This window comes from Pongo pygmaeus, chromosome 7 (genome assembly GCF_028885625.2).
Source record: "Pongo pygmaeus isolate AG05252 chromosome 7, NHGRI_mPonPyg2-v2.0_pri, whole genome shotgun sequence".
Taxonomy (NCBI): Eukaryota; Metazoa; Chordata; class Mammalia; order Primates; family Hominidae; genus Pongo; species Pongo pygmaeus.
Genome location: NC_072380.2, coordinates 105,758,176 through 105,771,072, shown reverse-complemented (window position 1 = coordinate 105,771,072; position 12,897 = coordinate 105,758,176). Strand labels below are relative to the sequence as shown.

Genomic DNA, 12,897 nt, shown 5'->3' with positions numbered 1-12,897 from the left:
GTCATGGTGTTTTAGTGTGTATTTCATGAAACAATACATATTCAGGACTTAGAGTTCCCAGCATGTGGTAAGTGCTCTGTAAATATCCACTGTCATCATTGTTTCATATGATTATTGATATCCATGGGTGATATAAGCAACAAAGTGCACAGCCATGTTGATGATTCTCTAACAGCTTTCTGCATTGTGGATCCTCACTAGCCTGCAGCATCCTTTCAGTATGAAATTTGGCTGAAAGTTAGAATGAACTTCCTCTCCACAAATTAGTCTCAACTGAGGTAAATTAAGATCCCTGGTCAGAAAGATGAGCTTCTACCTGGTGCTCACGCTGCTTTTCGCTGTTTGGCAACTGTCTTTTCATGTTTCAAAGATGTCAAGGCTTCTTGGCAGTGGGATTAGAAAATGGTTCTTGCTGTTCCTTTCCCAAGGCTGAAGTGCTCAATACCTTAACAATGACATTAGGCAGCAGCTCCCCTAAAACGCTGGTGAGGAGGCCCATGTCCCCACCCAGAGTAACTGCCTAGGTGCTGTCCAAAATAATTAGATTGGAGTTCAGGAATCATTTACTCTAAAAATATTGATTGAGCTCCTCCTACTTTCCAGACATCATGCTGGCCACTGAGGTTACAGTAATTAACAAAATAGACACAATCTACAGCTACTGTCATTGAGCTTATAGTCTAAAGACTGATTAAGCCTGAGGGACATTTTGGTGCCTTGTTTGCAGAAAACTGGTCGTCTTTAAACCATCACCTTCTCATTAGGACAGCACTATTGGTGAAGCCTATGGGTATGTACACAGAGTTTGAGAGAACATTATTTGATGAGATGCTGCAACTCCTCTTTTAGCTTTTTATGGTCTTCATGCAAAGGGAAAATTTCTATGTTCAAGTAAGATAATTTAATGGCTGGATTCAGGTATAATGGCATAATTCTATCCATTAGAGGAAAGAGGAAATATTATAACATATTTGGGTTCCACACATTATCAGCTCATTTTATCTAGACTTATCTATAATACTTACTACAAAATAGAATGAAAGCATTTAGCATCTAAACATTAGGAAGCAGGCTCATCATCATGAAATATCTCACTAGCTAGAGTAGCTGTTCAAAGTATTCATTCTGCAAACATTAATATAGTACCCATGTTATGCCAGACACTGACTGGAATTTGGAAGCACCAAGTCTTCTCAATTCTCAGGGAAGAGGCTGTTTTCAGTAGCTTAAGAGTAGTAGAGTTCTGTGCATTTACATGATTGCAAAACATTCTTTTAATGGAATCCTGCTTCTCATTTCTAAAAAAATATTGTGTTGGGATTGCAGCAAAAAAAAAAAAATCAAGGAATCAATGGGCTTACAAAATGAGTCTTTCATGTCTCATGCTGTATTCAGATTTATCGCCATCATAGGTGACTGCGGCACATGACTGTAATAATTCAAAGGGGACAAAAATGTGGAAATTTAAATTCATTTTAGTTCCTTTTACTTTAGCAGATATTTATGGAGTCATATGCCCCACGAGGTACCATTAATAATAGCACACATTTACAGGGATTATCTGATGTCCTCTCACCACATTCTGACATAGGTACTATTTTTGTTGCCATTTAACAGATGAGAGTATTGGGAGTCAGACTTACATTGAAATGCCTGAGATTAAGCTGCTAGGAAAAGGCAGATGTGGATTGCATGCAGATGTATTTGACCTCAAAGCCCATTCTTTAAACCACCATATCTGAGGACATGATGTCAACTTTCTTTTAGTCCCTGCAGTGTTTTACCTATAGAGAGAGCTCTCAATAAATACTGACCAATTGTAAATTTGAGGATCTGTTTCAGAGTGGGGTAGGGGAATGAGAGAGTCTAGCCTTAGTTTTAAAAACATTTTTTAGTACCTACTTGACCTGGCTGTCACCTGCCATTTCTTTATACCTTTGAAATTCAGGTGAACTGGGTTGGGGTCAGCAGATTTTACATCCCGGTTAATACCACTTTCTACCTCAAGTTTTCTTATCTTGCCACCACACAGGTTCTGTTTCTGAGCTGTCTTGATGTAAAATTTACCCTCTGCAAGTGTCCGCAAGACACCTAACCTCACAGTATGATGTTTTTCTAGTACTTTTCTTGAAGATGTTGGGATTACATTGCATGGCTTTCAATATTTTGTTGATACTTTCCCCTTCTACTGCTCCTTATCCCTACACACCTAAAACCACACACACACTCTGAGTCTTCTAAAAGTCTAAGCTTCAGCCCCCACTGGGATACCCTCTTTTTGCAGCTTCCCCATGAAGCATCATCCATTCTCCTCTAATTTTCTTCCATTGGAAATGTGGTGAATAAAATTCTCTACATTTTTTACACTAATAGGTGCTTTGTGATTTTATGTACAGTCTCACGTAATGCTTGCAATTAGATGTTAGTGTTCTCATTTTATGACGAGAGAGAGAGAGAGAAGGAAAAAAAGAACAGTGTTGAGCAGTTAGGACTTATCCGAGGCCAGTTGTCACTGGAGGTACTGTGTTGGGAAGCTTAGCTCCCTGCCTGGACTCTGATGATTTTTCCATTCTACCTTGCCTCCGCAGTCCAACTGAGGCATGCAGCAGAGAGGAAGAAAGGGGACTCTGTCTTCGGTAGCCAGCTCTGGCCGTGTTTCTCAATGGAATGCTGTTGACACTTTGAGTAGGATGATTTGCTGCAAGGAACTGTTCTGGGCATTGCAGGTGCCTGGGATCCCTGGCTCCTATCCACTAAGTGCCGGTAGTGTCTTCCACTCACTGTGGCAACCAGTGAAGTACCTTCATGCATGTCTAAAGCTTTAAGGTATGTGGAGAAGAATAGATTATCCCTGAGATAGGTGGACTAAGTCTTTATTTCGATACTGGGGTCCTCACTTCCATATTAATAGATTAACTGGAAGGAAGTATGAATATAGCAGGCACTACTAGTGTTAAAATGGCAACATGAAACAAAATGGTGAGGGAAGAAGAGAGTGGCAGTAGGAAAACTACAGTCTTTCTCTCCCCGCATTTGACACGTGGGTCCCATGGAAGGCTCAGATTACAGTGTCCTTCTCACCCCTGGAATTAGGCTGTGGGTAGAAGCCAAGATAGAATGGAAAACAAGGCCAGGAAGGAAGTGGTGTCTTGGGAAGCAGCAGGAAAGAGGGAACCAGCATTTATTGGTGGGGAGATGACTGGGCAAGCAGGAAGGACATCTAGATAGAGTCTTTGCTTGGTTGCAAGCAATTGTGTAATCTTGAGCAGTATCCTCTTGACATGCAGAATGAGAGACTTGGATCAGGGGATGGCCAAGAGTCTTGGCCCTGTTTCTCAGTTCAGGGACTTTGAGGGATCAGAATTACTTGTTATTTTGTTTACTGATATTTCTTAATACTTTGGTTGTTGTGTACAGTTTAGTCTGTTAATGATTTCCATATTTGTCAGCTGCTTCAGCCTGAATCATCTTTATCCTTCAGGAGGAAGGAAAGTCAAAGCCCATGATTTGATTCTGCCCAGAAACCATAACCCTCAGGCTCAGGCTGGGGGCCTGTGCCTCCCTATTTATTCCTGCTGGCAAGTTGCAAGCTCTGGGTGAAGGAGATAGATGATCTTAAGTGTTTGTAGAATCAGATGTGCTCAGTGAAAACAGTCTGGCTGACTCACAACAGATTCCCAGCCCCCTTGGCTGTCCTCCAGAAATCATGTCTGGTAGGATTTCTGCAACAGATCTGATAGTTGCTGACTTAGGGAACTTGTTAGTTGCTTGTGAATTCATGGTGATGGTCCTAATTCCAGACACAAAATCCCATTGACAATAAGAGGCTAGAAATTTACAGAAAATGCGTTGAAAGCTTATTTGTGAAATGTGTGTGTGTGTGTGTGTGTGAAAGAGAGAAAGAGAGAGAAAGGGAGAGGGAAAGAGAGAAGGAGAAAGAAGGGGAGAAAGAGAGGAAGAGAAATAAATATTATGTAGATGATACAAAATAAAAATAATTTATATTGGTAGAGGCTGGATACCCTCTAAATGGAATATTTTGAAAGATGGCTACATTGGGAAAGAAGTGAGACTAGAATGATGATCTCTAATGATTTTCCTAACATAGAATATAACCTCATAAGACATTGTTCCAAAACATAGCATGCTCTACCAAAAGGCCAGCATATAAGAGAAAGTGGGTAGGCAGACTGGAGACACGGGAGAGTTGATAAACTTTACCAGGATTTACAGATTGGCTTGATTTATTTTGTGTTGCAGAACATCAGATAAACTTTTTTGGTAGATGATAAGATTATTTTAAGAACTTTTTTTCCTTTTTGAAGCATAAATGACATTTATTTGTTCAGCATGTGTTTCATAGAGCCTTACTCTATCCAGATAACAAGCACAGACTACTCTCATTTGTATGAATTTGTACATGAGTGTGTGAGGCAAAGGGTAATTTGTAGAGGTAGTAGAATAGATGGGAACTGGTTATTTTAATATCTTTTGCAGATTTGCTGCTTGTTTGCAAAATGACAATTCCAAAAAAGTGGAGGAAAAATAATATTAATGTCTAATAAGTGATTTGTGGGACTCGGGGCAAAATGTGCTCTTGTTCAAAACTTAGTAAGAATTTTAAGGTGACAGCATCAGAGCATTAAACCAAGCACAGGGTTCTTCCTAGTGTAGGGGCCTGTGTGACTGCACAGATCACATATTTATGAAGCACCCCTGGTCATGGTACATGACCCTCTGAGCCTCAGTTATGTCTTTCAGTTGGGTATAATGCTATCAACCTTGTAGGGTAATCATAAAGAAAACTAGAAATCATATTGTGTGACAGTGTTTATTAAGTTTATTATGTTTATCAAGCTTATTAAGGTCATATTAGGTGTTTAATAAATAATAATGTTAGAATGTAGTGATAGTAAGTTGAATTAATAGCATAAATTAGAATTTACTTGGAGGACTTACTACGCCAGAGTGTTTTTTCTTTTATTGCTTTTGGTCGGAGGAATCATCTTGCTAAGTAATTTTACTTTTGCCCTAGATTTTTCTTTTCAAATTAATAGACATTTATTAATTTCCTGTTGAAAGAAATAAGAGTTTGGTTGCAGGCCACATGTGTATCATAAATGAAACCCTGGGTAGAAAATATATAAAATGTGGGGAAATGCTTGACTCACATGCTTACTCACCTTATAATATTTGCAATCATAAAAGTATCTCCTCTGACACTTTCAAACTGGAGAAGAATATCTTTTTCACAGAGTACCATAAACAAGCAAGGTTACAGGTTCTGTAATATTTGTAAGAAATGCTTTAGTTGAGCTATTGAAAATAATTTTTTAAGCCAAAAGGAGAAAATATATGCAGCTCTTGAATATTTAACAGCTGAAATGATTTAAGCTTAAATCTCATCTTCAGACCCCAAAAGAAGCAACAATAAAAACTTTTAAGCCGTAAAGAATATTTTTATTTTATTTTATTTTATTTTGAGATAGAGTCTCGCTCTGTCACCCAGGCTGGAGTGCAGTGGCGTGACTTTGGCTCACTGCAACCTCCTCCTCCCAGGTTCAAGCAATTCTCCTGCCTCAGCCTCCAGGGTAGCTGGGACTACAGGCACCCGCCACCACACCTGGCTAATTTTTGTATTTTTAGTGGAGATGAGGTTTCACCATGTTGGCTAGGGCTGGTCTCTAACTCCTGACCTCAAGTGATCTGCCCACCTCAGCCTCCCAAAGTGTTGGGATTACAGACATAAGCCACCACACCCAGCCACATAAAGAACATTTCAAAAAGTTATGAGTTAATAAAAAACAGGACCATTGATTTTTCTGAAAAACATTTTTTGACATATTTTTCTTACCTGGACCATAGAGTTGTTGAGAAGTCATAGTTACAGAGTTTGAAGGTGAAGATCTGTTATACCTTCATTTTCCTAGTGAGTTATCAGGACAATATTTCAGACAAAATAACTGAAAATCCAATATTTTATTCAAATTTATTAATAGTTAATAGAAATGGAAAGGGAATAAACCCTATGAAGTGATAGTATTTTCTTTCATTTTATTCCAAAGTCATTCCTTCCCTCCCTGTCTAGCACTTTAGTGTTTCTAGATTATCTCTTGGGTAAGAGTAGCAAATGTTTCTATGGCATTATCACCTCTAATTAATAATGCTACTATCAAAATCTGGTCAAGAATCCATGTATCAGTCTTCTGTCCTCAGCCCAGGGAGGCCCAGAGGACATATAACTCCATGAAGTGACCTCTAAGATTTTGAAGGAACTTCCTACCCAGTTCATGGGGGATCAGATGTTCCTGGTAAAATGCCAGAGGTGCTGACCTTGAACACTCTGGATGGATGAGGAATTGCTGCCCCTGTGCAGGATCAGGGCCTGTGGAACCAATCCTGTGTCTTTTAAGACAGAAGTCCCCAGCCCCAGGCTGTAGACTGGTACCTGTCCATAGCTTGTTAGGAACTAAGTCACACAGCAGGAGGTGAGTGGCCAGCGAGCATTGCCACCTGAGCTCTGCCTCCTGTCAGACCTGTGGCGGTATTAGATTCTCATAGGAGTGGGAACCCTATTGTGAACTGAGCATGTGAGGGATCTATGCTGTGTGCTCCTCATGAGAATCTAATGCCTGATGATCTGAGGTGGAACAGTTTCACCCTGAAACCATCCCTACCACTCGGTCCATGGAAAATTAGTCGTCCACAAAACTGGTCCCTGGTGCCAAAAGGGTTGGGGACTGACTGCCGCTTTAAGGGGTCAACTAAAGAAGAGCTGAGCTGGGACAGACCAAAGGGCATTACATGCTCTGCTCTCCATCAGAAAGATTTCCTGTGTCTTTATGTGTCATTTCTGAGCCTAGCTCCAGGTTGTCCACTGATGCTGTCTGGGACCCCAAAGTCAATCTTCCCAGCTGGTAGTCCCTTCATTCTGTTGCCCACTTTCCCTTGAGCTCCGTCAGAGTTTTGTGCCCTCTCATACCTGGCCTTACCTGCACCATTGTACCTGTGGGAATTATCACTTGCTTCACATACCTGGCGATCTCTGCCTCATGCCACATCCTACTGACCTGGCCTTCCTCCACTGCTGCAGTATCGACATTTCCTTTCTGACTTTGGAGAATGTATTATTTCTATGCACACTTGGCATGGTGGAGTCTTCTAGAGGCCCGTTATGCGTTGGATTGTGTTCCCCTCCAAGTTTGGGTGTTCTAGTTCTAATCCCTGGGGCCTCTGAATGTGGCATTTCTGGAGATAGGGTCTTTGTAGAGATAACCAAGTTAACATGAGGTCACAAGAGTAGGTTCTAGTCCAATATGATTGGTGTCCTTATAAAAATTGGAAATTTAGGCCAGGTATGGTGGCTCATGCCTGTAATCCTAGCACTTTGGGAGGCCGAGGCGGGCAGATCACCTGAGGTTAGGAGTTCAAGATCAGCCTGGCCAACATGGTGAAACCCTGTCTCTACTAAAAATACAAAAGTTAGCCAGGCATGGTGGTGCGCGCCTGTTATCCCAACTACTCGGGAGGCTGAGGCAGGAGAATTGCTTGAACCCAGGAGGTGGAGGTTGCAGTCAGCTGAGACTGCGGCATTGTACTCCAGGGCAAGAGTGAAACGCCGTCTAAAAAAAAAAAAAAGAAAAAGAAAAAAAAAGGGTGGGGGAGAAATTTGGATAGACTCACATACAGGGGGAAGACCTTGTGAACCTGAAGATGGCTGTCTACAAGCTAAAAAGAGAGGCCTGGAAACAGATCCTCCCCCACAGCCCTCAGAAAGAGCAGACCATGCCAACACATTAATTTTAGACTTCTAGCCTCCAAAACTGAGAGATTATAAATTTCTGTTGCTTAAACCACTCAGTTTGTGGCACTTTGTGGCAACTTCCTTAGTAATTAAATACAGGGTCTCTTCCAACAGAGCTCTCAACTCCTTTTCTTGGTTCTCCTAGAGCATTCAAAGGTTCAAAGCCCATGAGGTGACAACCACTCTTTCTATGCCCAAGAGCATGTTGCCAAGAAGGTGGGAAGGTTCACTTCCATGTCCACAAGCTCACCACTTTCTGAAATGTATTTGGTCTGTGCAGTGCAGGTCTCTCTGCTTTCCTGGGACCCACATTTCTGAAGGGGCTCCTGGAGTGATCATGTCCACATGTCTAGTTATGTGTTGAACCTGTTTTATTCTTTGAGTACGAAGTATTCAGTTATCTCTTCAGACCATCTTTTTCTCCTTTCACTGGCTTCCTCCTAAGTGGGGCATGTGAAAGTCAGCCAGCCCTCAAATCCCCTCCAGTGAGGACAGTTGCCAATGTCTGGCTCTGCTGCTTCATCATGCAGGGTGACAGTGGGCCAGTCATGCCATCAGGGGCACAAATAAAATGTAGCCAATCCCTTGCAGTCAGATACAATATTGTTTCCTCTGCCCTCCTTACAAGCAAGTGGTCAGACCATAATTACTCCTGATGGCAGGTGGCAGGTCTACATCACATCTTGACATTAGCTTTTAGCTATTTTTTTTTATAGCTGCCAGTGTGCTCGGTCAAATACCTGTCTGTCATCACAATCAGACAGGTCTTAATGTCTCTGCGTTACAGAGGAGGACCTCGGCTCCCTTCCAGCCCGTTTATTATGGTCCCAGCATAGCATTTTATCACACATTCCTTACGCATAGCCTCCTCTCTACCACTACGGAAATCTTCCAAGTTGGCAGCTTTAGTGTCTACTGCCATTAATCTTCACTAGGCTGGGATCATGGGGCAAAGGATGATTTATTGCAATTACCTGTTATAGTGCAGAGCTCAGGCGAGCTAGGCTCAGATGCATTTACTGGGCTCCCTTATATTCTCCCACAGCCAAAGAGGAAGGCATGTCTGCCTTGTTTCTAGGTATATTTACTTTCATTTAGCCCATCAAATGTTAGTTAATTAACAGGGAAGTGGAGAAATAGATTTAGGTAGTATTAGGGTTATGTATAGACATGGTGAAGGCTGGCTGTTCAAATCCAGAACTGACACTGACATTTGACAGTCCATTTAATTTCTTTGTTGTTTCTGCATTTTAAGAAACATCCAAAGGAAATTCGAAATTGCACTTACCTGACACTTTCTGCACCATCTGTTCCAGGTGATTAAAACCAATCTGCATATAGTGTTGTGTTTCATTTCCAATTTCTCTCTCCCTGGGATGGCAGGGGGCAGTGCACGAAGTGGGGAATAATGTGTGCTTGGGTTCTGCTAGTGAGGGAGAAAACAGGGGTGATGGTGATGGAAAATAAAAGGGGAGAAGTTCTTTGCAGCAGAAATAAATATGTTCTTAAAAGTGGCCCATTGTTTTCCCATTACCAGCTCTGATGACAGCTTCTTGAATGCTCTGAGTCAAAGAGCCTCAATGCTCTCATGTCCCTGGCCTGGTGAAAAGTGGCAATTGTCAGGACAGATGAATGAAATTAAAAAGTTTTTTGCTATTGTACCCAGGATCTGCTTCATTCTCAGGCTTTATGTAATCTGTAGAAGATACTATTTGGTGCCCTTATTATGGACAAATATTATTTATTTCCTACTGGATGGTCAGGTAGAGGGGGACTGGACTAAATGAGCCTTACAGGATTCTTTCTGGGTTTGTGACCTCCTAAGAGGACAGTAGAGTTAAGGAGAGAATGGCTGCTCCACAATTCCCAGCTCAGACAGATAGAGCATTAGCATCTATACCTGCATTTTCCCACTTCGTTTTGTTCCCCCTCAACTTGGCCGTAATTCTCTGCATGGGCTGCTGGGAATGGGGGCGCTGGAATTTTATGTAGTCCCTGCCCCAGTGCACCTTCCTCTCAGCGTTGATGAACATCCATTTCCCTTGCATTCTGCTACCAATATGGGCTGCCTGGGATTTCACAGAACAGTTGATGAGGCTGCAAGGAGCCACCAGTTTGCCAGCAAGACCCAGATTTAGCGGATATCCATTCTGCTGGGTTTTCACTGGTTCTGCATCCCAGTGCAGAGATATTATCCTTCAGCATATATTTGAGACAGAAAGGAGGGCCTTTTTGAAAATATGTGTTGCCAGGAATGACTGCGTGGCAAACTTGTATCACCAAACTGAAAGTCTGATGCAAGGACTTTTCTTTCACATGTTCTTGGGACATGGTAGTAGGGGAGAACAAGTTTCCATAGTTAGGGATTACTAATTAGGGATTAAGGCAAAGAAGACTGATGCATGGAGAACTTTCCATGTTAACCATGGGGAGTGGAGGCTTAGCAAAGTTAAGTAATTTGCCTAAGATTGCACAGCTAGTAAGTAGGAAGGTCGGCACTTGACCTTCAACAATTGACAGGTTTTTACATCGACAGATGGGTTAGGTTGCTTCTAAAATGGCTCCCAGCGATCACTGCCTCCTGGTATTTATTCCCTTATGCAATCTCCTTGTGTGTGGGTTGAAACTGGAGACTAGCTACTAATGAATAGAATATGGTGCAAGTGATAGCATATCCATTCTAAGATCAAATTATAAAAGACTGTGACCTCTGTTCCCTCCACAGCCTGTTCTGATGAAGCTGGATGCCATGTTGTCAGCTGCCTTGTGGAGAGACCCATGTGGGCAAGGAACTCTGGCCAACAGATGATCTGGGTGGTCTCTGGTCCACAGCCAGGGAAGGGCCGAGCACCTCTGACTAGAGGCTTATGAGAAACTGAATCCTGCCAGCAAGGTGAGCTTAGAAACAGACAGACCCTTTTCCACTTGAGCCTTGCAATGAGTAGAGACCCACCTGACATCTCAACTGTGTTGTAAGAGACCTTGAATGAGAGCGTCTAACTCAGCCATGCTCAGATTTCTGGCCTGCAAAAACTGTGAGATGGTATATGTTGCTATAGGCCATTATATTTTGGGGCATTTTGTTATACAGCTACAGTTTGTATGTATGTTATACATATGAATAATTTATTAGATAACTAATAAAACGAGGAAACCTTAAACACACAGGAATCTTTCTCTAATTGTTTGCTATAGAGAAGGATCTGAGAAAAGACCCATTTGTCTTGGAATCCTGCAAGGAGTACTAAATGAGATCAATGAAAAGGTAATAATAAAAATATTTTAAAATCTTAATGGCACAGACACCAACCAATCCAAAAGTATCAGCCATCTCCCTATGCAGGGTGCCAGAGGGCTGGGTTCCAGCCCGTTCATTGCTGGATTGTGGAGGACTCCAGGTGGTCTGGGAAAAGGAGTGGAGCAACATGCAGGTACTTGTGAGGCTCAGGGAAGAGGTTAACTCCCCTGGGATGAGTCGTGGGATGAATATGTTTATATTTTAACAGTCTGCCTGCCCATAGGGCCTCCCTACTGGCTATCAGACTCGGGCCAATTCGTGGAAGCCCATTTTGGGTAGCATCATCTGAATCAGAAGGCACAGACCTAAGAGGTCAGTGAGATGGTGGGGAGGTGGGGATCCATTTTTGTTCTTCCTTCTGACTTACTGAAGAGACAGTCTTGGGGCTCCAAGCCTCCAAAGACCACAACCAGCTGCCTTTCTGTGTGCTTATCAGTAAGTAGTCTATTAAAAGCTCAAAGGTTTTGGAGAACATACCCTCCCACAGCTGGAAGCCCAGGTTTTGCTCTGATATCCTTTCTCCGGTTTTCATGCATTAGTGGATGTTATTATTCAGTATGCAGGAGCCTGGGCAAAGGCAGGTCTTTTAAACATTCAGCTGCATGCTTGAACTGGGGAAATCACAGCTGCTCCTTGCTTTTGATAATGCCAGGGAAATTGGTAAATAAATAAATAACTAGGGCCCAGGGTTCATTTACTAAATACCCCAATATGTGCAAGCAAGCCGCATCAGGCACATCAAAGGAAAATAAAAGCATAATTTAGTAATAACATGGTCTCCTGCAGCCTCCTGCTTAACTCAAGTGTTAAGTTAAAAGAGGTAAATCAGGGGTTTTGAAACACAATTTTATACGTAGTTTTCTTTTTCTTTCTTTCTTTCTTTCTTTTTTTTTAAAGAACAGGATCTGGGACCATTTCTTATGTTAGCAGGATCTGGCACAGTTTTCCTTTCTGTAAAAGGGGAGAATTTAAAAAATAATTGTTAACAATTATTCTTTACCCTTCAACTAGGGAATTTTCCCACATGCAAGAAGCATGCCATGTTTAAAGTATTTGCAAGTATTTGAGAGACTTAAGATATTCCCCGTGTCAGAGATTGGTTTTCAGTTTGGATGTGGCAGAAACAGTGCAGGGCCCATACCCTGACTGAAGAAATTAATCTGCAAGGAGGCAAAAAAAAAAAAAAAAAAAAAGACACTGGGACACCGTCCAAATTATTCCCAGGGACACCCAGACTCCAGACCTATATTATGTTGGAGAACAGACCACATAACTGTCCTCCAGCTTTTCAATGCAACTCCAGAATTCCTCCCACTCCAGCTCTGTGGATTTATCCCTGCCTTGATGCCACGCCCCTGTGAGGCCACATCCTTGTGCATCTATTTGCCCACTGTGCTCTGATTTCTTACTCCCTGCCTTCCACCTTGGTGCGGAGTCTTTCAATTTCATCTTGTTGCATGGTTCAATATTGAAAACTGCTTCTTCTGTACCCTCTCCCAGCTAAAATGATGTCTATCAGTCATGCCCTTCATTGAATGCCCTTGCCGTGCAAAGATGTGTGGGCTCTGGAGTCAGTTAGCCGGGTTTCAAATACCACTCTTCCTACTTATTAGCTGTGTAATCTCAGGCAAATTACTTTAATTTGCTGAGTCTTGGCTTCCCATGGTTAAAATAGAAACTTCTGCAAGTCTTGTCTTTTCCTGAAGTAGGAATCAGTAATCCTTAAACTCAGATTTGTTGTGAGGATTAAGTGATTTACACGTGTAAAGTCTTTCACATGCTGATTGGCCACATA

General features: G+C 42.0%; 1 long non-coding RNA gene across 1 annotated transcript in view; it reads left to right on the top strand.

Annotated features, from left to right (window-relative positions):
- LOC129043050 (uncharacterized) overlaps positions 1-12,897 on the top strand; it is a 142,785-nt gene that overhangs the window by 87,409 nt on the left and 42,479 nt on the right. The window contains exon 2 of the long non-coding RNA XR_008504277.1: positions 10,530-10,697. This is a non-coding gene — a long non-coding RNA (uncharacterized LOC129043050). The remainder of the gene's footprint in view (positions 1-10,529; positions 10,698-12,897) is intronic.